Consider the following 22,271-nt stretch of genomic DNA (forward strand, 5'->3'; position numbering starts at 1 on the left):
TGCTGCGCTTATATTGTGAAGAAATAGCCTAATATTTATATACATTTTTAAGCTAAATGTTCTGATCTGTTGTGTCAGCCACATTGCGTAAATTGTTTTTGTTGATTCTAGTGGTTCTATTAATTTGGGATCTATTGCATCCCACTACAGTCCCAGACTGTTTGGAATATTTATTTATCGCATAGAATAGGTCCACTTTTGTACTATGGGGGGGATAGTATATTGACAGACTAGTGCTTTTGCTATTCGTTAGGCCTACTCATCTTGTTGGCTGACGAAAAGTGAATGTGGACAATTTTTCCAATATGCACCTCGGAATTGGATAAGGACACAAGCAGTTGCGTCCCCGATGTGTCTGTCTTCACTTGTAGCCTGTGAGAAAGATCTGATCATGTGATGGAGAGCGCACAGCACTCAGGGAGAAAGGCACAACAAAGGCATGGATTTTTTTTAGGGTGCATTACGGCCAAAGGGGATGCCGCCGTGAAATTCTAGGCATTATCAAGTGCTTGTCAAATGAATGAGAGACTAATGATGTGTGTACAGCCTGCACAAAAAAACAGAGCAGGCATAGACACATCAGGATCTAACATAAGGACAACTGAGCATATGCTATTCTGTTATTCTGAAATAGACTACATTTTCTTCATATCATGCTTCTTCAGACCTGTCTAAAATAATGAATTCATTCATTGTGAAGATGTAGGCTATATGACATGGATTTATTAGACTTTTTAAAATGTAGATGTTCCAAAGGTCTGCATCAGTGTCTTGTAGGCTGTGTGGAAGCCAGATGCTAAATGTGTTTGATAATTAACGTGAGACCGACAGTTATTTGCTTGACAATTACCGACCACCACAGCCCTAGTCTCGAACAATGAGCGCTATGCATGAAACTGAGGCAAATCTGGCTCAGTCACCAGTCACTAGTGTCTGTCAAACCCAATAAAGACTTGTAGGGAGTAGGTGAGAAAGAAACAAACCAACTAGGGCTTGGAGAGGGGACAATAATATTCTCACCACATTTACTGAAACGCAAAATGGACGGCTCTTATTTGTAGAGGGAAGGAGTGCAACACCAAACACCTCGGCCCGTAGCGTGTACTTACGTTACAAGGGTTTTGTAAAAAGCAACTCTGGATCTCGCACTTAATAATACCTCAAGTTTAGCTTAAGGGAACACTGTCAGAAGGACCCTTACTTTCCTCCTCCAATTTCACAGGATTAGGGAAGAGTCCTCGGTCTGACCTACAGAACAAGATTTTATGGTACTGTATATAAATCAAACCCAATTCTGATAATTGTGGGCTTGCTATTTGGGATACTCCCAGAAGACTCAAGGCTATCGTGGCTCTTGGCTAACAGTGATGTGTAATCAACATAGCTGGGAGAGTAGTGAAGGGGCTTGGAAAGTAGGTCCGACATGTTTGAGGAGGAGCAGCTCGGGGATATGGAATGTGAGCTCTTATCACACAGCACAACCACCACCAGGCCTATCTGGATCTCATCCCTGGGGTCTGGAGTTTTTCCTAGTCAGGTCAGGAAAAAAATTATCTGGGTCCTCAAAACAGACATAATTAAATATTTCAACAACAAAAAGACAGCTACAGTGTATTGCCCTTGTAGAAAATGGGGTTTACACACATCCCAATACTATCAAGAGGACCGCGTTTATTAGCCTCATAGGGTCTGAGGATGCCAAGGCAGTAGATGACTACTGTATGAGGCCTGGATTTTATGAGTCTCACTGGAATGCTTTATCAAGTGTTTGACCTCAATTAAACTCACTCTACCATGTCTCCACACTGCTGCTAGATCAGTTAGGCCCTGAAAACACAACACCCCTCACTCTACCATGTCCCCACACTGCTGCTAGATCAGTTAGGCCCTGAAAACACAATATCCCTCACTCTACCATGTCCCCACACTGCTGCTAGATCAGTTAGGCCCTGAAAACACAATATCCCTCACTCTACCATGTCCCCACACTGCTGCTAGATCAGTTAGGCCCTGAAAACACAACACCCCTCACTCTACCATGTCCCCACACTGCTGCTAGATCAGTTAGGCCCTGAAAACACAACACCCCTCACTCTACCATGTCCCCACACTGCTGCTAGATCAGTTAGGCCCTGAAAACACAACACCCCTCACTCTACCATGTCCCCACACTGCTGCTAGATCAGTTAGGCCCTGAAAACACAACACCCCTCACTCTACCATGTCCCCACACTGCTGCTAGATCAGTTAGGCCCTGAAAACACAACACCCCTCACTCTACCATGTCTCCACACTGCTGAGGTTAGGCCCTGAACACACAACACCCCTCACTCTACCATGTCCCCACACTGCTGCTAGATCAGTTAGGCCCTGAAAACACAACACCCCTCACTCTACCATGTCTCCGCACTGCTCAGGTTAGGTCCTGAACACACAACACCCCTCACTCTACCATGTCTCCACACTGCTGAGGTTAGGCCCTGAACACACAACACCCCTCACTCTACCATGTCTCCAAACTGCTGTTAGATCAGTTAGGCCCTGAACACACAACACCCCTCACTCTACCATGTCTCCACACTGCTGTTAGATCAGTTAGGCCCTGAAAACACAACACCCCTCACTCTACCATGTCTCCACACTGCTGAGGTTAGGCCCTGAACACACAACACCCCTCACTCTACCATGTCTCCACACTGCTGAGGTTAGGCCCTGAACACACAACACCCCTCACTCTACCATGTCTCCACACTGCTGTTAGATCAGTTAGGCCCTGAACACACAACACCCCTCACTCTACCATGTCTCCACACTGCTGAGGTTAGGCCCTGAACACACAACACCCCTCACTCTACCATGTCTCCACACTGCTGAGGTTAGGCCCTGAACACACAACACCCCTCACTCTACCATGTCTCCACACTGCTGAGGTTAGGCCCTGAACACACAACACCCCTCACTCTACCATGTCTCCACACTGCTGAGGTTAGGCCCTGAACACACAACACCCCTCACTCTACCATGTCTCTACACTGCTGAGGTTAGGTCCTGAACACACAACACCCCTCACTCTACCATGTCTCCACACTGCTGAGGTTAGGTCCTGAACACACAACACCCCTCACTCTACCATGTCTCCACACTGCTGAAATCGGTATTTTTGGGCGCCGATTTTTTTAACCTTACAGTTAACTAGTCCAACGCAATAACGACCTGCCTCTCTCTCGTTGCACTCCACAAGGAGACTGCCTGTTACTCGAATGCAGTAAGCTAAGGTAAGTTGCTAGCTAGCATTAAACTTATCTTATAAAAAACAATCAATCATTAAACTTATCTTATAAAAAACAATCAATCATAATCACTAGTTAACTACACAGGGTTGATGAGATTACTAGATATTATCTAGCTTGTCTTGCGTTGCATATAATCCGACTGAGCATACAAGTATCTGACTGAGCGATGGTAGGCAGATACAGGTGTGTAAACATGAATTCAAACAGCACTTTCGTGCGTTTTGCCAGGAGCTCTTCGTTGTGCGTCAAGCATTGCGCTGTTTATGACTTCAAGCCTATCAACTCCCGAGATGAGGCTGGTGTAACTGAAGTGAAATGGCTAGCTAGTTAACGCACGCTAATAGCGTTTCAAACGTCACTCGCTCTGAGCCTTGGGGTGGTTGTTTCCCTTGCTCTGCATTGGTAACGCTGCTTCGATGGTGGCTGTTGTCGTTGTGTTGCTGGTTCAAGCCCAGGGAGGAGCGAGGAGAAGGACGGAAGCTATACTGTTACACTGGCAATACTAACACCGGATCGGTGTTGAAAAATCATAAATCGGTCGACCTCTAGTCTCAACACAACATCAGGTGGAACACCCTCAGGTGGAACAACATCAGGTGGAACAACATGAGCACTTGAGGGGGAAACATGGAAAGTGGTAGTGACTTTCCTGACCCACTCTTCCTCTTGAGGGGTTTTCATCAAACCTCACCCTGCAGGAGCAAAAGTCAGCAACCTCCAAGGGGGGGGGGCGAGCCACCCGGAAAATGTAAATGCACGCTCGGCTCGACCCCTCTTCTTTGAGAGGGTGGGAGGAGGGGGCAGGACCACACAGCACACAAAAGCACTCCCGGTTCACGTGACCTACAGTAGGCCTGGGATGAATGGGGCTTTTTGGTTGGTCTGTGGAGGAAGTCATGGGAACAGGGGACTATTTCTATTGTCCTTTCAGGGGAGGAGGACACGGGTGATGGTATGTAGAGGTGGGATAGGCGTAGGAATATCAGGAAAGACCAACAGCAGAAAAACCTCCATTCATTAGGAGAAACCCACCCCCATGAACGATCATGATCTCTCTCTCATCCCACTCCCTCTGCAGTGCAGCGCTACAATAAGTGGGCAGCTTTTCTGATGAGTGCCGGAAAAAAAACAGTTTAACATTTAAAAAATGAACATATTCTATTAATAAACCCTTAATGACACGGATCAGCTTATGAAAGTGGTTCCGTTGGGGGGGAAAAACAATGCATTAAGTAATCTGTCCAACAGCACCATTTGAACATTGCGTAATCAGTGCGTGTAACTGTAGGGCAAAATCAATACTACCCTCTGCTTTCACTTTATCTGGCACACACACACAGCTCAGTGCTAGCATAAACCATGTAGGCTAGTCCATAGGACTGATAGTCCTGGTAGAATCCACTGTTTAGCTGCCAATTGTGATGTTTCTATATATTCGGCTGTATTCTGTGGCTTCCCGTATGATTCAGAATTTGCTCAAATTGATCTGTAATTTAAGATTATTTTTTTATACAAAAAGCATTACAAGTATATTGGCGTCTTGATTTTGTCCAAAGTAATGGTTAGCTAAATGTGATAAATTGACAAAGCACACTTTCTTTAATCACAATGTCAACCTGTTTTGACATGGTATTGTTGTTTTTAGATGTACAGTACCAGCCAAAAGTTGACACACCTACTCATTCAAGAGTAAAAAAATATATATTTTCTAAATTGTAGAATAATAGCAAAGACATCAAAACTATGAAATAACAGTGGAATAATGTTGAAACCAAAAAAAGTGTTATACAAAATATATTTGAGATTCTTCAAAGTGGCCACCCTTTGCACACACTTGGCATTCTCTCAACCAGCTTCATGAGGTAGTCACCTGGAATGTATTTCAATAAACAAGTGTGCCTTGTTAAAAGTACATTTGTGGAATTTCTTTCCTTCTTAACGCTTTTGTGCCAATCAGTTGTGTTGTGACAAGGTAGGGGTGGTATACAGAAGATAGCCCTATTTGGTAATATTATGGCAAGAACAGCTCAAATAAACAAAAAGAAATGACAGTCCATCATTATGAAATGAAAGTCAGTCAATACAGAAAATGTCAAGATTTTTTTTACGTTTTCAAGTGCAGTCACAAAAACCATAAAGCACTATGATGAAACAAGCTCTGATGGAGACTGTCACAGGAAAGGAAGACCCAGAGTTACCTCTGCTGCAGAAGAGAAGTTCATTGGAGGAGTTAACAGCCTCAGAAATTGCAGCCCACATAAATGCTTCAAATCAAATCCTATTGGCCGCATACACGTGTTTAGAAGGTGTTATTGCTGGTGTTGCGAAATGCTTGCATAGTTAAAATAACAGACACATCTCATTCTGCAGTGATACGCCATCCCATCTGGTTTGTGCTTAGTGGGACTGTCATTTGTTTTTCAACAGGACAATGACCCAACACACCTCCAGGCTGTGTAAGGGCTATTTGCCCAAGAAGGAGAGTGATGGAGTGCTGCATCAGATGTCCTGGCCTCCACAATTACCCGTCCTCAACCCAATTGAGATGGTTGAGTTGGACCACAGAGTGAAGGAAAAGCAGGCAACAAGTGCTCAGCATATGTGGGAACTCCTTCAAAACTCTTGGGAAAGCATTCCAGGTGAAGCTGGTTGAGAGAATGCCAAGAGTGTGCAAAGCTGTCACCAAGGCAACGGGTGGTTACTTTGAAGAATGTCAAATATAAAATATATTATAGATTTGTTTAACACTTTTCTTGTTTACTACATGATTCCATATGTGTTAATTCATAGTGAAAACTACAAAAACTATTATTCTACAATGTAGAAAATATTAAAAAGAAAAGAAAAACCCTTGAAATGAATAGGTGTCTCCAAACTTTTAACTGGTACTGTTTATATGAGGTATTTTTATTGTTTTCCGTGTATTTTGAACCCTTTCAGACAATGCGACTAATCACGATTAAAAAGTGTGCACTAAAACTACACGAATGTAACTGATTAACTCTGACAGCCCTACTAATAGCTGATGTACTCTAAGCAAGTAAGCCTTGTCTGAGCCAGAACGGCCCATATGGAGGAGCCTATCTCCTGTTGCTGGGGCGTGAGGCAACTTGATCTACAAGTACACCCCCTTGAGAATGACGCTAGTAATAACTGTCAAATACCAAAAATAGTTAGGTATAAGCAGTGGTTCTATCACATCACCTTCAACCAACCAGCCATGTTAGATCAGAGATTTCTTCAAGGAAGGGAAGAAGGATGTATTGTTAAACATGGCCTGAATATGAATAGGATGTTAAAAACAAAAATGAGAGACACACCACTTCCCCAAATGGCTAAAATTACTCCGCAGACCGCAGAGAAAACCCTGATGATCGTAGTCTATCATTACTTATTCCACTGTGGTGAACTGCAGCAAACTCTTTTCGAAACAGAGAGTCAAACTCTTTTCGAAACAGAGAGAGTCAAACTCTTTTCGAAACAGAGAGAGTCAAACTCTTTTCGAAACAGAGAGAGTCAAACTCTTTTCGAAACAGAGAGAGTCAAACTCTTTTCGAAACTGCTCAGAAAACTGTTGAATGCAACATTTAGCATTTTGTTCGTGGGATGTAGCCTAGCCTATGTACAGCAAGCAGAAGATCATATGTGGCCCAATGAAGAAAAAAAAAGTCACCCATCAAGTCTTTTCATATAGTATTTATATTGGTGCTAACAAGAGGCGAAAGGCTTACAGTTCTGTGACGTAAATAAATAAAACTAGACACTAATGTACTTGTCCTTTTGCTCAGTTGTGTACCGGGGCCTCCTACTCTTTCTATTCTGGTCTGTTCTGCGAAGGTACGAGATCTTCAGTTTCTTTGCAAATTCTCGCATGGAATTGCCTTCATTTCTCAGGACAAGAATAGACTGAAGAGTTTCAGAAGCAAGTGCTTTGTTTCTGGCCATTTTGACCCTGTAATTGAACTCACAAATGCTGATGCTCCAGATACTCAACTAGTCTAAAAAAAAAGGCCAGTTTTATTGCTTCTTTAATCAGAACAACAGTTTTCAGCTGTGCTAACATAATTGCAAAATTATTTTCTAATGATCAATCAGCCTTTTAAAATGATAAACTTGGATTAGCTAACACAATGTGCCATTGGAACACAGGAGTGATGGTTGCTGATAATGTGCCTCTGTACGCCTATGTAGATATTTCATTAAAATAATCTGCCGTTTCCAGCTACAATAGTCATTTATAACATTAACAATGTCTACACTGTATTTCTGATCAATTTGATGTTATTTTAATGGTAAAAAAAAAGCTTTCCTTTCAAAAACAAGGACATTTCTAAGTGACCCCAAACTTTTGAATGGTATTTTATATTTTTTACAAATCAATAATTGGAGTGAAAGAGCAGAGGGATTAAGCAAGCACAATACTGTCGCATAACGCTTAGCTTCACTCATTTATGGAGATGAAAAAGAACACACAACCCAAGCCTAAAATAAGCTAATCCTCTTCCCCCTGAGGGAACCAGCAAACAAAAACATCATAACTGCGACTGCACTTCACGTGCCAGTACACCCTTCTTCTTCTTGCCCAACAACAGGCTGATGCGTCTCCAACAGACACACAGGGTGCGTCTCAAACGGCATAGGGCTCTGGTCAAAGTAGTGCACTCTATAGGGAATTGGGGTGCCATTTGGAACGATACTACAGTAAAGTGAATAGGAGAAGAGACCCAGTCATTCTGCTGTAGAGTTTTAATGTCATAACAACCATAAACCTACACAATGGTTCATGTGTGAATACAGTGCATTTAGACAGGAGCTTTATTAAGGCTAATTAAACAATAGTAGCTCAATAACTAAGCTCTTATGAATTGAGACTATTCTGAAGAATAGCCAAAGCATAAGTCCATTTTCCAATTGAAATAAAGAGAGAGAAAGTGTGCGTGTCAGACAGAAAGACAGCGGCAAACAGAGAGACATGCTTGTAAATATTGCACACTTCTAGTTGATGGGAAGAAAATGGGAATACAGCCTTAAAGTCAGTCAGTCAGCCAGCCATACAGTCAGTCAGTCAGCCAGCCATACAGTCAGTCAGTCAGCCAGCCATACAGTCAGTCAGTCAGCCATACAGTCAGTCAGTCAGCCAGCCATACAGTCAGTCAGTCAGCCAGCCTTAAAGTCAGTCAGTCAGCCAGCCATACAGTCAGTCAGTCAGCCAGCCATACAGTCAGTCAGTCAGCCAGCCTTAAAGTCAGTCAGTCAGCCAGCCATACAGTCAGTCAGTCAGCCAGCCATACAGTCAGTCAGTCAGCCAGCCATACAGTCAGTCAGTCAGCCAGCCATACAGTCAGTCAGTCAGCCAGCCATACAGTCAGTCAGTCAGCCAGCCATACAGTCAGTCAGTCAGCCAGCCATACAGTCAGTCAGTCAGCCAGCCATACAGTCAGTCAGTCAGCCAGCCATACAGTCAGTCAGTCAGCCAGCCATACAGTCAGTCAGTCAGCCAGCCATACAGTCAGTCAGTCAGCCAGCCTTAAAGTCAGTCAGTCAGCCAGCCTTAAAGTCAGTCAGTCAGCCAGCCATACAGTCAGTCAGTCAGCCAGCCATACAGTCAGTCAGTCAGCCAGCCATACAGTCAGTCAGTCAGCCAGCCATACAGTCAGTCAGTCAGCCAGCCATACAGTCAGTCAGTCAGCCAGCCATACAGTCAGTCAGTCAGCCAGCCATACAGTCAGTCAGTCAGCCAGCCATACAGTCAGTCAGTCAGCCAGCCATACAGTCAGTCAGTCAGCCAGCCATACAGTCAGTCAGTCAGCCAGCCATACAGTCAGTCAGTCAGCCAGCCATACAGTCAGTCAGTCAGCCAGCCATACAGTCAGTCAGTCAGCCAGTGCTGAAGATATACTGTCCCATGTCACCAAATCCCTGTTGGTTTCTGCTACCCTAGATTGAGACCTGAAAGAGCCCGAGCGGGGAACGTTTGGGATTGATTTGCTGCTATTTTTACATGTCCTACTTGAAATAAAAGCTTCAGAGATAGTCAGAGACCGTCGGCCTCAACATCAGTGGGAGCCCTGAAAGTGTTTATCGAAATCAAAAAGTAAGTCAAAGGAAAGTCCTTCAGAACCTGAATAAGGGAAATCTCTTTGCTACAGCAGTGTAAATGACACAGACTAGTGATAATCAATGTATTCAGGAGTTGTCATGACAAGGCAACGGAGAGAGACATATTCCTCCTCTCCTTCCACCCCATTCCCACTGTAACAGGAAAATAATGCATTCTTTAGAGCAACAAAAATAAACATGCTGTAAGCCACACACACACACAGTGCATTTTATAAACAGAAAGGTTCACCTTGGTATGCAGGAGGATTCACACAGCAGCAGTTTCATTTCTCATTGGCCCATAAATCTAATTGGGACATACACTTTTAACAATAACCATTGTATGTGTCTCAAATGGCCCCCTGATCCCTTTGTAGTGCACTGGTCAAAAGTAATGCACAATAAAGGGAATAGGGTGCCATTTGGGATGCAGACATGTCTTTGAGAATAAAGCCGAGGCAGGCTATTATCCTCTAGCTATTAGAATTCCAGTTAGCTGTGATGACTGATCACAGGCAGTAATACTCTGCAGTAGCAGTGACATTATAGACATGACGGTGCATTACAGCACTGCCTCCAGGGCTTCTGGCACCGTCATGCCTTACAGAAGTCCCTCTTGAATATTAAGTTAATACTTAATGTAAACAAAACTAAATCCATGCTATTATCTAGGTCCCGTAACATCTAGGTCACATAACGTTGCCTGAAGTGACCTTGAAATTACTAGCCTGAACAGAACACAAATCCAAACAGAGTTCCCTCTGGTAAATATCTTGACTAACCTGTACATGTACCCTCGCACATCGACTCGGTACCCCCTCTACATAGCGCCGTTGTTATTTTATTGTGTTACTTATTTTTTTTTACTTTAGTTAATTTAATATATTATTTCTTAACTCTTATTTTTCTTGAAACTGCATTGTTGGTTAAGGGCTTGTAAGTCAGCATTTCACAGTGGTTTCACAGGTCGACACCTGTTGTATTCGGCACGTGACAAATACAATTTGATCTTGGTATCTGGCTAGATGATAAATACGCATGTTACTGAGCTGGTAAAGAAATTGATGATCAAAATGTGATTATTTTTACAGAAATAGAGCATGTCTGTCTTTTGATAATAGAAAGGAAGTTGTCCAGGCAATTTGTCTGTTTTAGATAACCGGGATATAATCTACAGGCATGCAGAGTATTGGACTAGTAACCGAAAGGTAACAAGATCAAATCCCCGAGCTGACAAGGTCAAAATCTGTCATTATGCCCCTGAACAAGGCAGTTAACCCACTGTTCCTAGGCTGTCATTGAAAATAAGACTTTGTTCTTGCCTAGTTAGATAAAAATGACTGGTGATGGTTTTAGAACTCACCATTGTGTATTGTATCAAAAGGTGGGTTGGGCCTCTGTACGTAGAAGAAGAGGGCAGCATTCCCTTCTGTTACTTTACAAAGCACTCCTGCAGAAACGGCCAACGTATCGGACCACACTGGTCAAGGTCACCATAGAATACAGTACAAGAGCACAAGATTGGATAGTGCAAGAGGTTCCAAGGGTGGCTTCTGATTTAGGGAGAGACGGTACTAGTTTTTGTGCTCCACAGATGTGGATCATGTTGCAGGGGAGACTCAGGCTTAACTGCCTGTTGCCCTGTAGGGAATGTAAAACATTAGTAGGGAATGATCTAAGTGAAGTAATTTAGTACTTTTATTGTGTTTTGTATTGACGTGTGTGTTTGTATTGTGCAGGCTCATTTGTAAAAAGAGACTTGGTCTCAATATGACACCCTGTTAAAAAATAAAAGGTTAATAAATAAAATGCAATTAACGTGCTGGTCCCAAACATCCTCCCATTCACAGGACACACACACCCACGGTGGAGGACCGACACAGTGCAGAGGGATCTTGTCAGGAGAGACAGCTCTGCATCTCCCCCCCCCCCCCCTCTGAGGTGCAGAATGCTGTGAATGGCCACAGTCACCAGCGCTCACTAGACAGAGTCACTCTGTGACCAACACTGGAGACCAGACAGAGTCTCAATCTGTGACCAGCACGGCAGATCAGGCAGAGGGGAACAAAGGAGATACTGTGATCTTCAATCACATGGACGCTCATAGTGCTAATGGAGGCACATAAACACACCCTCTTGTTCTGCCAGCTGTCCTCCTACCGCTCCCTGGGCCCCCTTGGCCCCCCAGCTGTGACTGATACCCCCACCTCTAGCAGGCTTGGGTGAGTTCCAGGGAGGCCTGGATTTTACAAAACACAGCCGTCACCCCCACCGAGTTCCCCCTGTACCCCCATCCCTGCTGCCAGAAGTACTAGGACCACAGCGTAATTCCTCACCCCTGCAGATCAGGCTCACTGAACAGCTAGTAGCTAGCTACATGCACCACCTTCCACAACCCTCCACCTCAATCATCTCTGCCAATAGCCCAGGTTGTGTGGGGCCTAGCTACAGTGCTTTGCGAAAGTATTCGGCCCCCTTGAACTTTGCGACCTTTTGCCACATTTCAGGCTTCAAACAAAGATATAAAACTGTATTTTTTTGTGAAGAATCAACAACAAGTGGGACACAATCATGAAGTGGAATGACATTTATTGGATATTTCAAACTTTTTTAACAAATCAAAAACTGAAAAATTGGGCGTGCAAAATTATTCAGCCCCCTTAAGTTAATACTTTGTAGCTCCACCTTTTGCTGCGATTACAGCTGTAAGTCGCTTGGGGTATGTCTCTATCAGTTTTGCACATCGAGAGACTGAATTTTTTTCCCATTCCTCCTTGCAAAACAGCTCGAGCTCAGTGAGGTTGGATGGAGAGCATTTGTGAACAGCAGTTTTCAGTTCTTTCCACAGATTCTCGATTGGATTCAGGTCTGGACTTTGACTTGGCCAGTCTAACACCTGGATATGTTTATTTTTGAACCATTCCATTATAGATTTTGCTTTATGTTTTGGATCATTGTCTTGTTGGAAGACAAATCTCCGTCCCAGTCTCAGGTCTTTTGCAGACTCCATCAGGTTTTCTTCCAGAATGGTCCTGTATTTGGCTCCATCCATCTTCCCATCAATTTTAACCATCTTCCCTGTCCCTGCTGAAGAAAAGCAGGCCTAAACCATGATGCTGCCACCACCATGTGGTGGGGATGGTGTGTTCAGCTGTGTTGCTTTTACGCCAAACATAACGTTTTGCATTGTTGCCAAAAAGTTCAATTTTGGTTTCATCTGACCAGAGCACCTTCTTCCACATGTTTGGTGTGTCTCCCAGGTGGCTTGTGGCAAACTTTAAACAACACTTTTTTATGGATATCTTTAAGAAATGGCTTTCTTCTTGCCACTCTTCCATAAAGGCCAGATTTGTGCAATTGTTGACTGATTGTTGTCCTATGGACAGAGTCTCCCACCTCAGCTGTAGATCTCTGCAGTTCATCCAGAGTGATCATGGGCCTCTTGGCTGCATCTCTAATCAGTCTTCTCCTTGTATGAGCTGAAAGTTTAGAGGGACGGCCAGGTCTTGGTAGATTTGCAGTGGTCTGATACTCCTTCCATTTCAATATTATCGCTTGCACAGTGCTCCTTGGGATGTTTAAAACTTGGGAAATCTTTTTGTATCCAAATCCGGCTTTAAACTTCTTCACAACAGTAGCTCGGACCTGCCTGGTGTGTTCCTTGTTCTTCATGATGCTCTCTGCGCTTTTAACGGACCTCTGAGACTATCACAGTGCAGGTGCATTTATACGGAGACTTGATTACACACAGGTGGATTGTATTTATCATCATTAGTCATTTAGGTCAACATTGGATCATTCAGAGATCCTCACTGAACTTCTGGAGAGAGTTTGCTGCACTGAAAGTAAAGGGGCTGAATAATTTTGCACGCCCAATTTTTCAGTTTTTGATTTGTTAAAAAAGTTTGAAATATCCAATAAATGTCGTTCCACTTCATGATTGTGTCCCACTTGTTGTTGATTCTTCACAAAAAAAATACAATTTTATATCTTTATGTTTGAAGCCTGAAATGTGGCAAAAGGTCGCAAAGTTCAAGGGGGCGAATACTTTCGCAAGGCACTGCATGTCAGAGAAGTGATACTGAATACTGCTGGCTGGGGACATTTAAAAGCGGGAATCCTTCATGTGCAATATTACAACAACATATAAGTTACTGCAAACAACCAACACAGTTTTCCCCTCTGACATCATTGCACAACCGATAGAAGAGCACAACATGTATATTACAAATAAAAACAAAACAGCCTTAGTTCAGCAACAAAAACAAGAGTGGTGGTGGGGCCGGCCATTGGTGCTGTTTCCCCCTACTGCAGACGCCATCTTTTACTGCCACTTACCTTTACCACCCTCATCTCTATACCCATGCCTTTACAAAGCCAATAAAAACTAACTATTTGTCACATGGTACAGAATCCAAAAGGAATAAAATAAATGTGTGTATTTATTGTACATGTGTAGTGTATGTGTGTGTCAAAGTCATGTATGAGATATATGTGTGTACACACACACACACACACACACACACACACACACACACACACACACACACAATTTAAATAACAAAACTATTCAATAACTCATATGGAATCATATTATTAACCAAAAAAGTGTTAAACAAAACAAAATATATTTTATATTTGAAATTCTTCAAAGTAGCCACCCTTTACCTTGATGACAGCTTTGCACACTCTTGGCATTCTCTCAACCAGCTTCATGAGGTAGTCACCTGGAATGCATTTCAATTAACGGGTGTGCCTTCTTAAAAAGTTAATTTGTGGAATTTCTTTCCTTCTTAATGCGTTTGAGCCAATCAGCTGTGTTGTGACAAGGTAGGGGTTTGTATCCAGAAGATGGCCCTATTAGGCAAAATATCAATTTCATATTATGGCAAGAACAGCTCAAAAAACAAAGAGAACGTTTCAAGAACCTTATCAGTTTCTTCAAGTGCGTAAAAACCATCAAACGCTATGATGAAACTGGCTCTCATGAGGACCGCCACAGGAAAGGAAGACCCGGAGTTACTCTCTGCTGCAGAGGATAAGTTCATTAGTTACCAGCCTCAGAAATTACAGCCCAAATAAATGCATCACAGAGTTCAGGTAACAGACACATCTCAACATCAACTGTTCAGAGGAGACTGTGAATCAGGCCGTCATGGTCGATTTTCCGCAAAGAAATCACTACTAAAGGACACCAATAATAAGAAGAGACTTACTTGGGCCAAGAAACACAAGCAATGGACATTAGACCGGTGGAAATCTGTCCTTTGGTCTCATGAGTCCAAATTTGAGATTTTAGGTTTCACCTACTCAGCGTCTTTGTGAGGTGGTGGAGTGATGGTTGGGGGGGGGACATAATTACAAATCATTTATAGACTCAACTTGATCACAAGAAGGCCAAACAGATGAAATATTTTACTAAAACATTTGTTTTCAAATCTTGCATACATTTATTTGTATGCGATCATACACTGAGTGTACAAAACATTAGGAACACCTGCTCTTTCCATGACATAGGCTGACCAGATGAATCCAGGTCAAAGCTATGATCCCTTATTGACATCATCTGTTAAATCCAATTCAATCTGTGTAGATTGGCAAAAAGGGTTGCAACTCAATATTAGGAAGGTGTTCCTAATGTTTTGTACACTCAGCGTATATCTCTCTATTATACGTGGGAATACTTTGGAACAGATGCCCCCAAAAAATAAATCACTTGGAGCTGATTCGCTGTTGTTTTTAGTCTTTAATCTTTTTTTAAAAATCTTTAATCATCAATTAAAACAATTAATTGGGGGGCCAAATTAAAAAATGTAAAATAAATCACGTGGGCCAAATTCAGTCCGTGGGCCGTCAGTTGAGGAACCCTGGGCTAAACCGTTCATTGGGTTTGCAGAGGGCTGTTATTCTTTCCTCTAGTAAAATGTATACGACACTGCTCAGGGCACTCACACCCTCCACTTATGGGGCAATAGTTTCATGCGATTGAACTCTAGTCTATTTTGGGATATGAACATCATGAACATAAAGGAGAATTTAAAACGGCATAATTGTTGTTTTTTCTGGGTTAATTATTGCATGTAACCCATACTTATGTGTAACAGGGAGAGAGAACAAATGTGAAGAGCAAGGCCTCTATGCTGTGCTTCAAACTGAGCTCTCATTGCAACGGGTAATATGTCATTATAATGATGTCATCAAATAGCATCCATTTGTCACAATGCTGTGAATTCAGAGGAACAACAGATCTTGTTTCACATGGTGTGTTCAACTCAAGAGGCCAGACTCTGGCCAGACTCATGAATATATTGAGAAACAACCACAGCAAAAGGGGTTGCAAGATGACACTGTTTGTTGCCTTGTTTCCTGCAAAGTATCCGTTTGTACAGGAAATAGATCAGATCACATGATGCAGCAACAGGAAGTGGTGGCTCACCTTCCACTAGTCTGGGGCATTCCCCCTCCTCCACCCTGTTCTAAGGACACACTCTGTCCTGTTTTCCTTCCTTCCATCTAGACTGTCTGTTTGGATTCAGAAATGCACAGACCAGTTAGACAGATCTCAGTCTGCCCCTCCAGGCAAAGAGACTACCTTCAACACACAAGCCTCCAGCCCAGCCAGCCAGTCCTAGACTATTAGAGCGGCAAGTGCTGCTGCTGGCATCAAAAGCACTGTCCCTCTATTTGTAGACACTCGGCTCTGGGGAGTGCAGAATCTGACAATCGGTGACAAAGTTCCACAGCAGGTGGCCTGCAGATGTTGTGGGGGGATTGACTTGCCAACAATGGTGACAGTCAGGGACAGTGAGAATTCCAGTTCAGCAAGATAAGAAAATAAAATGCCTTGAGGGTCCTCTTCCATCCAGCTGCAATGTTGACCCAAACACAGGCTGTTCCCTACATAGTGTACTAGCTTTGACCAGAGCCCCTATTGGCCCCTATTCCCAACACTGTCTGCTCTGCTGTAGCAACCGCAGAAGATAAATCCACACAAGGAAACGAGAAACAAATCACCTCACAGCTAGCCCCCCCCCTCTCCCCATGCTCCAGTTGGCCCCACCAGGTGTGTGTGTGTGTGTGTGTGTGTGTGTGTGTGTGTGTGCGCAGGGGTAAGCCAACTTCCACAGATGTTGCTGTAATTGAATACACCTCTACCTCCTGTGAGAGCAAGGGATGTGACAGACAGGGGGGAGGGGAGCAAAATCACCCTGGCAACGAGTGATACATAATCCAAACCGGAGCAGTTGTTATGGCTCCCGATGTTCTAATCTGGAGTGTCCGGCAGATGCTCTGTGAGCAGATTCAGAATCACCACACAGGCAGACAAGCTCCTCATTTGAGGACAAAGATGAATATGACAGAGGCGTCGATCTATCTCTGCCCCCCCCCCCTCTACCGGGTGAAGAAAAGCGTGAAGGTGTGAGTTTAAACAGGCAGAAAATGACTGGCTGAAAATACCAAAGATACAGAGAAAACATCACAGATTCTGTATGCGTCCCAAATGGCACCCTATTCCCTACATTATAGGGCACTACTTTTGAGCAAAGCCCTATGGGCCCTCGGCAAACGTAGTGCACTACACAGTGAATAGGTTGCAATGCTATTTGGGACAAACCCACTGCTTTTCTTGAATGTTTTTATTATCTGTCAGATTCCAGGTTTTGTGTTTGTGAGCTGATGTTAAACTCAAGGTCAGCCTGCGATGAATGACAGAGTCAACTTAAGACAGTGTATCACTGCCCTGGGAGCATGACTCCACCACAACACAACCAGTAACAAAGTCTTATCCAGCTTTCCTGATATCCAGAATTCAGGGTCAGTATAAAGATCACAGCACCACAGAGGAAGTATGAAACAAGCTCTCACGTTGAAAGCATTAACACATTTGTAGACCTAATCAGTGTTTGGAAATGAATATCTGCAGTTAATTTAGCTAGTACTACATCCTTAAAACAAATCTCCGCAATATCTCTCAAATATTAGTCTCTTTCAAATAAAACATCTATCTTGGTATCATAATTATTAAATGCCAGCCTTATGCAATTTTCTTTCCTTGATGTGGTAAAAAGGAGCCCATCAATTTGGTTTGCGTACGTACTGTTGTTTCATTAGGCCTATGGCTTCATTTGCATAGCCAGACCTTACTGGAGTGGTAATGAGAAACAGATCAAAGAGATAACAAGAGGGTCAGTCAAGGGAGGGGGGGAAGGAGGAAGAGACACACACAGAGATAGAGAGCTCATGGTTTCTTAGAAACCGAGCAACCTGCCTCCATCCAATCTAACGCTGTGCTTCATTTCCAGTTCATCTCATGACCCATCCATTCATATGTGTTGCCCTCTTCCATCAGGGCCAGGCTTTGATGAGACCTTTTCTTGAATGTTTTTATTATCTGTCAGCGGCAGGGGGGGAGAGGAGAGAGACGGAGGAGAAAAGCGCTGTGGCTGTGACTGGCATGCCGCGTCCATGCTGCACAAGGCATGGACAGGGAGCAGGGAGGGAGAGACGCACGCAGACACACTCGGACGGCAGAGCTACAGCGTAGGGAGAATGTGATGTAGTGCTCTCCATCAGGGTAAAGGACAGGCCTGTGAATCACTGTCAGGGTAGAGTCACACTCAGAACAGAGGCTATATAGTCGACAGCAGAGACGGGATCAGAAGAGGCTAAATAGTCGACAGTAGAGACGGGATCAGAACAGAGGCTATATAGTCGACAGTAGAGACAGGATCAGAACTGAGGCTATATCATCTACAGTAGAGACGGGATCAGAACTGAGGCTATATCATCTACAGTAGAGACGGGATCAGAACAGAGGCTATATAGTCTACCGTAGAGACGGGATCAGAACAGAGGCTATAAAGTCGACAGTAGAGACGAGATCAGAACAGAGGCTATATGGTCTACAGTAGAGACGGGATCCGAACAGAGGCTATATAGTCTACCGTAGAGACAGGATCAGAACAGAGGCTATATAGTCTTCAGTAGAGACGTAATCAGAACACAGAATATATGGTCTACAGTAGAGACGGGATCAGAACAGAGGCTATATAGTCTTCAGTAGAGACGTAATCAGAACACAGAATATATGGTCTACAGTAGAGACGGGATCAGAACAGAGGCTATATAGTCTTCAGTAGAGACGTAATCAGAACACAGAATATATGGTCTACAGTAGAGACGGGATCAGAACAGAGGCTAAATAGTCTACACTAGAGACGGGATCAGAACAGAGGTGTGTACAGCTATTAACATACCGTAAATACCATAGTATATAGACAAACAAAAGCAGGCTAGAGAAATTATGCCAGGGGGCTTGGATGTTGTTTTGGGGGCCTTTGTACCACGCCCTGAAAATTAGGGTAAACACTAACAGGAGCTATACATTAGCAGAAGGCACTGGGCCCAGTGACTAGGGAGCGTGATCCTCCTGTCATTTTAGTGTAGAACTCTGATAACCACTGAATGAATATACTACGACCTTTATCTTGTGGCAGTGTCTGTGCATCACAGGAGCAGAGGGGTGGATTTTTACACCGGCTGTCTTCCTCCCGGTCAAGCCAGCAGGATCAAGGCTGGATTTCTCACTGATCAGTGTACATCAGCAGTCCCCTTCATAATATTTTCATGTGGAGATCGACGACAGCGATGGAGAGAAGGAAAAAAAAAGAGAGAAAAGGAGAGGTTGAAGAGAGCAGGAGCGTGATGAGAAGAGGGTCGCTCCTATGAAAGCAACAGTAGGAGAGACCAGTGACCGATACTCTAACACACACGGAGTCCACAGCTGGAGTCAACCTGTGTGAACGCCTGGGTTGGACACCAGCATGCTCCAGCTAATGGAGACCACATGTATATAACAGAGAGAAATATGATCAACACATTCAACATCATACTCACACCACCACGCTGCCTACACACACACACACCAGAGAGAGAAACCACACACGCGCACCCTGATACCCTATACTTATGTATACGCATAAAATGTTCATCTGACTGGTTCGTACTACAGGGAACTAAATACCAAAATGTTCATCTGACTGGTTCGTACTACAGGGAACTAAATACCAAAACGTTCATCTGACTGGTTCGTACTACAGGGAACTAAATACCAAAACGTTCATCTGACTGGTTCATACTACAGGGAACTAAATACCAAAACGTTCATCTGACTGGTTCGTACTACAGGGAACTAAATACCAAAATACTAAAACGTTCATCTGACTGGTTCATACTACAGGGAACTAAATACCAAAACGTTCATCTGACTGGTTCATACTACAGGGAACTAAATACCAAAACACTAAAACGTTCATCTGACTGGTTCGTACTACAGGGAACTAAATACCAAAACGTTCATCTGACTGGTTCGTACTAGAGGGAACTAAATACCAAAACACTAAAACGTTCATCTGACTGGTTCGTACTACAGGGAACTAAATACCAAAACACTAAAACGTTCATCTGACTGGTTCGTACTACAGGGAACTAAATACCAAAACACTAAAACGTTCATCTGACTGGTTCGTACTACAGCGAACTAAATACCAAAACACTAAAACGTTCATCTGACTGGTTCGTACTACAGGGAACTAAATACCAAAACATTAATCTGACTGGTTCGTACTACAGGGAACTAGATACCAAAACATTAATCTGACTGGTTCGTACTACAGGGAACTAAATACTAAAACACTAAAACGTTCATCTGACTGGTTCGTACTACAGGGAACTAAATACCAAAACGTTCATCTGACTGGTTCGTACTACAGGGAACTAAATACCAAAACGTTCATCTGACTGGTTCGTACTACAGGGAACAAAATACCAAAACATGAATCTGACTGATTCGTACTACAGGGAACTAAATACCAAAACGTTCATCTGACTGGTTCGTACTACAGGGAACTAAATACCAAAACGTTCATCTGACTGGTTCATACTACAGGGAACTAAATACCAAAACATTCATCTGACTGGTTCGTACTACAGGGAACTAAATACCAAAACGTTCATCCGACTGGTTCGTACTACAGGGAACTAAATACCAAAACACTAAAACGTTCATCTGACTGGTTCATACTACAGGGAACTAAATACCAAAACGTTCATCTGACTGGTTCGTACTACAGGGAACTAAATACCAAAACACTAAAACGTTCATCTGACTGGTTCATACTACAGGGAACTAAATACCAAAACGTTCATCCGACTGGTTCGTACTACAGGGAACTAAATACCAAAACACTAAAACGTTCATCTGACTGGTTCATACTACAGGGAACTAAATACCAAAACGTTCATCTGACTGGTTCGTACTACAGGGAACTAAATACCAAAACGTTCATCTGACTGGTTCATACTACAGGGAACTAAATACTAAAACACTAAAACGTTCATCTGACTGGTTCGTACTACAGGGAACTAAATACCAAAACGTTCATCTGACTGGTTCATACTACAGGGGACTAAATACTAAAACACTAAAACGTTCATCTGACTGGTTCGTACTACAGGGAACTAAATACCAAAACGTTAATCTGACTGGTTCATACTACAGGGAACTAAATACCAAAATGTTCATCTGACTGGTTCGTACTACAGGGAACTAAATACCAAAACGTTCATCTGACTGGTTCGTACTACAGGGAACTAAATACCAAAACGTTCATCTGACTGGTTCGTACTACAGGGAACTAAATACCAAAACACTAAAACGTTCATCTGACTGGTTCATACTACAGGGAACTAAATACCAAAACGTTCATCTGACTGGTTCGTACTACAGGGAACTAAATACCAAAACGTTCATCTGACTGGTTCATACTACAGGGAACTAAATACCAAAACGTTCATCTGACTGGTTCGTACTACAGGGAACTAAATACCAAAACACTAATACGTTAATCTGACTGGTTCGTACTACAGGGAACTAAATACCAAAACACTAAAACGTTCATCTGACTGGTTCGTACTACAGGGAACTAAATACCAAAACGTTCATCTGACTGGTTCGTACTACAGGGAACTAAATACCAAAACGTTCATCTGACTGGTTCATACTACAGGGAACTAAATACCAAAACGTTCATCTGACTGGTTCGTACTACAGGGAACTAAATACCAAAACATTCATCTGACTGGTTCGTACTACAGGGAACTAAATACCAAAACGTTCATCCGACTGGTTCGTACTACAGGGAACTAAATACCAAAACATTAATCTGACTGGTTCATACTACAGGGAACTAAATACCAAAACATTCATCTGACTGGTTCATACTACAGGGAACTAAATACCAAAACATTCATCTGACTGGTTCGTACTACAGGGAACTAAATACCAAAACACTAAAATTTTCATCTGACTGGTTCGTACTACAGGGAACTAAATACCAAAACGTTCATCTGACTGGTTCGTACTACAGGGAACTAAATACCAAAACGTTCATCTGACTGGTTCATACTACAGGGAACTAAATACCAAAACATTAATCTGACTGGTTCATACTACAGGGAACTAAATACCAAAACATTAATCTGACTGGTTCGTACTACAGGGAACTAAATACCAAAACGTTCATCTGACTGGTTCGTACTACAGGGAACTAAATACTAAAACACTAAAACATTCATCTGACTGGTTCGTACTACAGGGAACTAAATACTAAAACACTAAAACATTCATCTGACTGGTTCGTACTACAGGGAACTAAATACCAAAACATTAATCTGACTGGTTCGTACTACAGGGAACTAAATACCAAAATGTTCATCTGACTGGTTCGTACTACAGGGAACTAAATACCAAAACGTTCATCTGACTGGTTCGTACTACAGGGAACTAAATACCAAAACACTAAAACGTTAATCTGACTG

At 43.0% G+C, this 22,271-nt stretch overlaps 1 protein-coding gene across 7 annotated transcripts in view; it reads right to left on the minus strand.

The window, feature by feature from the left end:
* The window catches only part of LOC110496650 (engulfment and cell motility protein 1), a 171,653-nt gene that overhangs the window by 144,393 nt on the left and 4,989 nt on the right, over nucleotides 1-22,271 (minus strand). For 3 of the 7 annotated variants that reach the window (XM_090209218.1, XM_090209216.1, XM_036953431.2), the window contains exon 2: nucleotides 18,874-19,004. The exons of the other annotated variants lie outside the window; for them this stretch is intronic. The gene's annotated coding sequence lies outside the window, so the exon portion shown is untranslated. The remainder of the gene's footprint in view (nucleotides 1-18,873; nucleotides 19,005-22,271) is intronic. 7 annotated transcript variants of the gene reach the window in all.

This window comes from Oncorhynchus mykiss, chromosome 18 (assembly GCF_057628025.1).
Source record: "Oncorhynchus mykiss isolate SJ-2025 chromosome 18, ASM5762802v1, whole genome shotgun sequence".
NCBI lineage: Eukaryota > Metazoa > Chordata > Actinopteri > Salmoniformes > Salmonidae > Oncorhynchus > Oncorhynchus mykiss.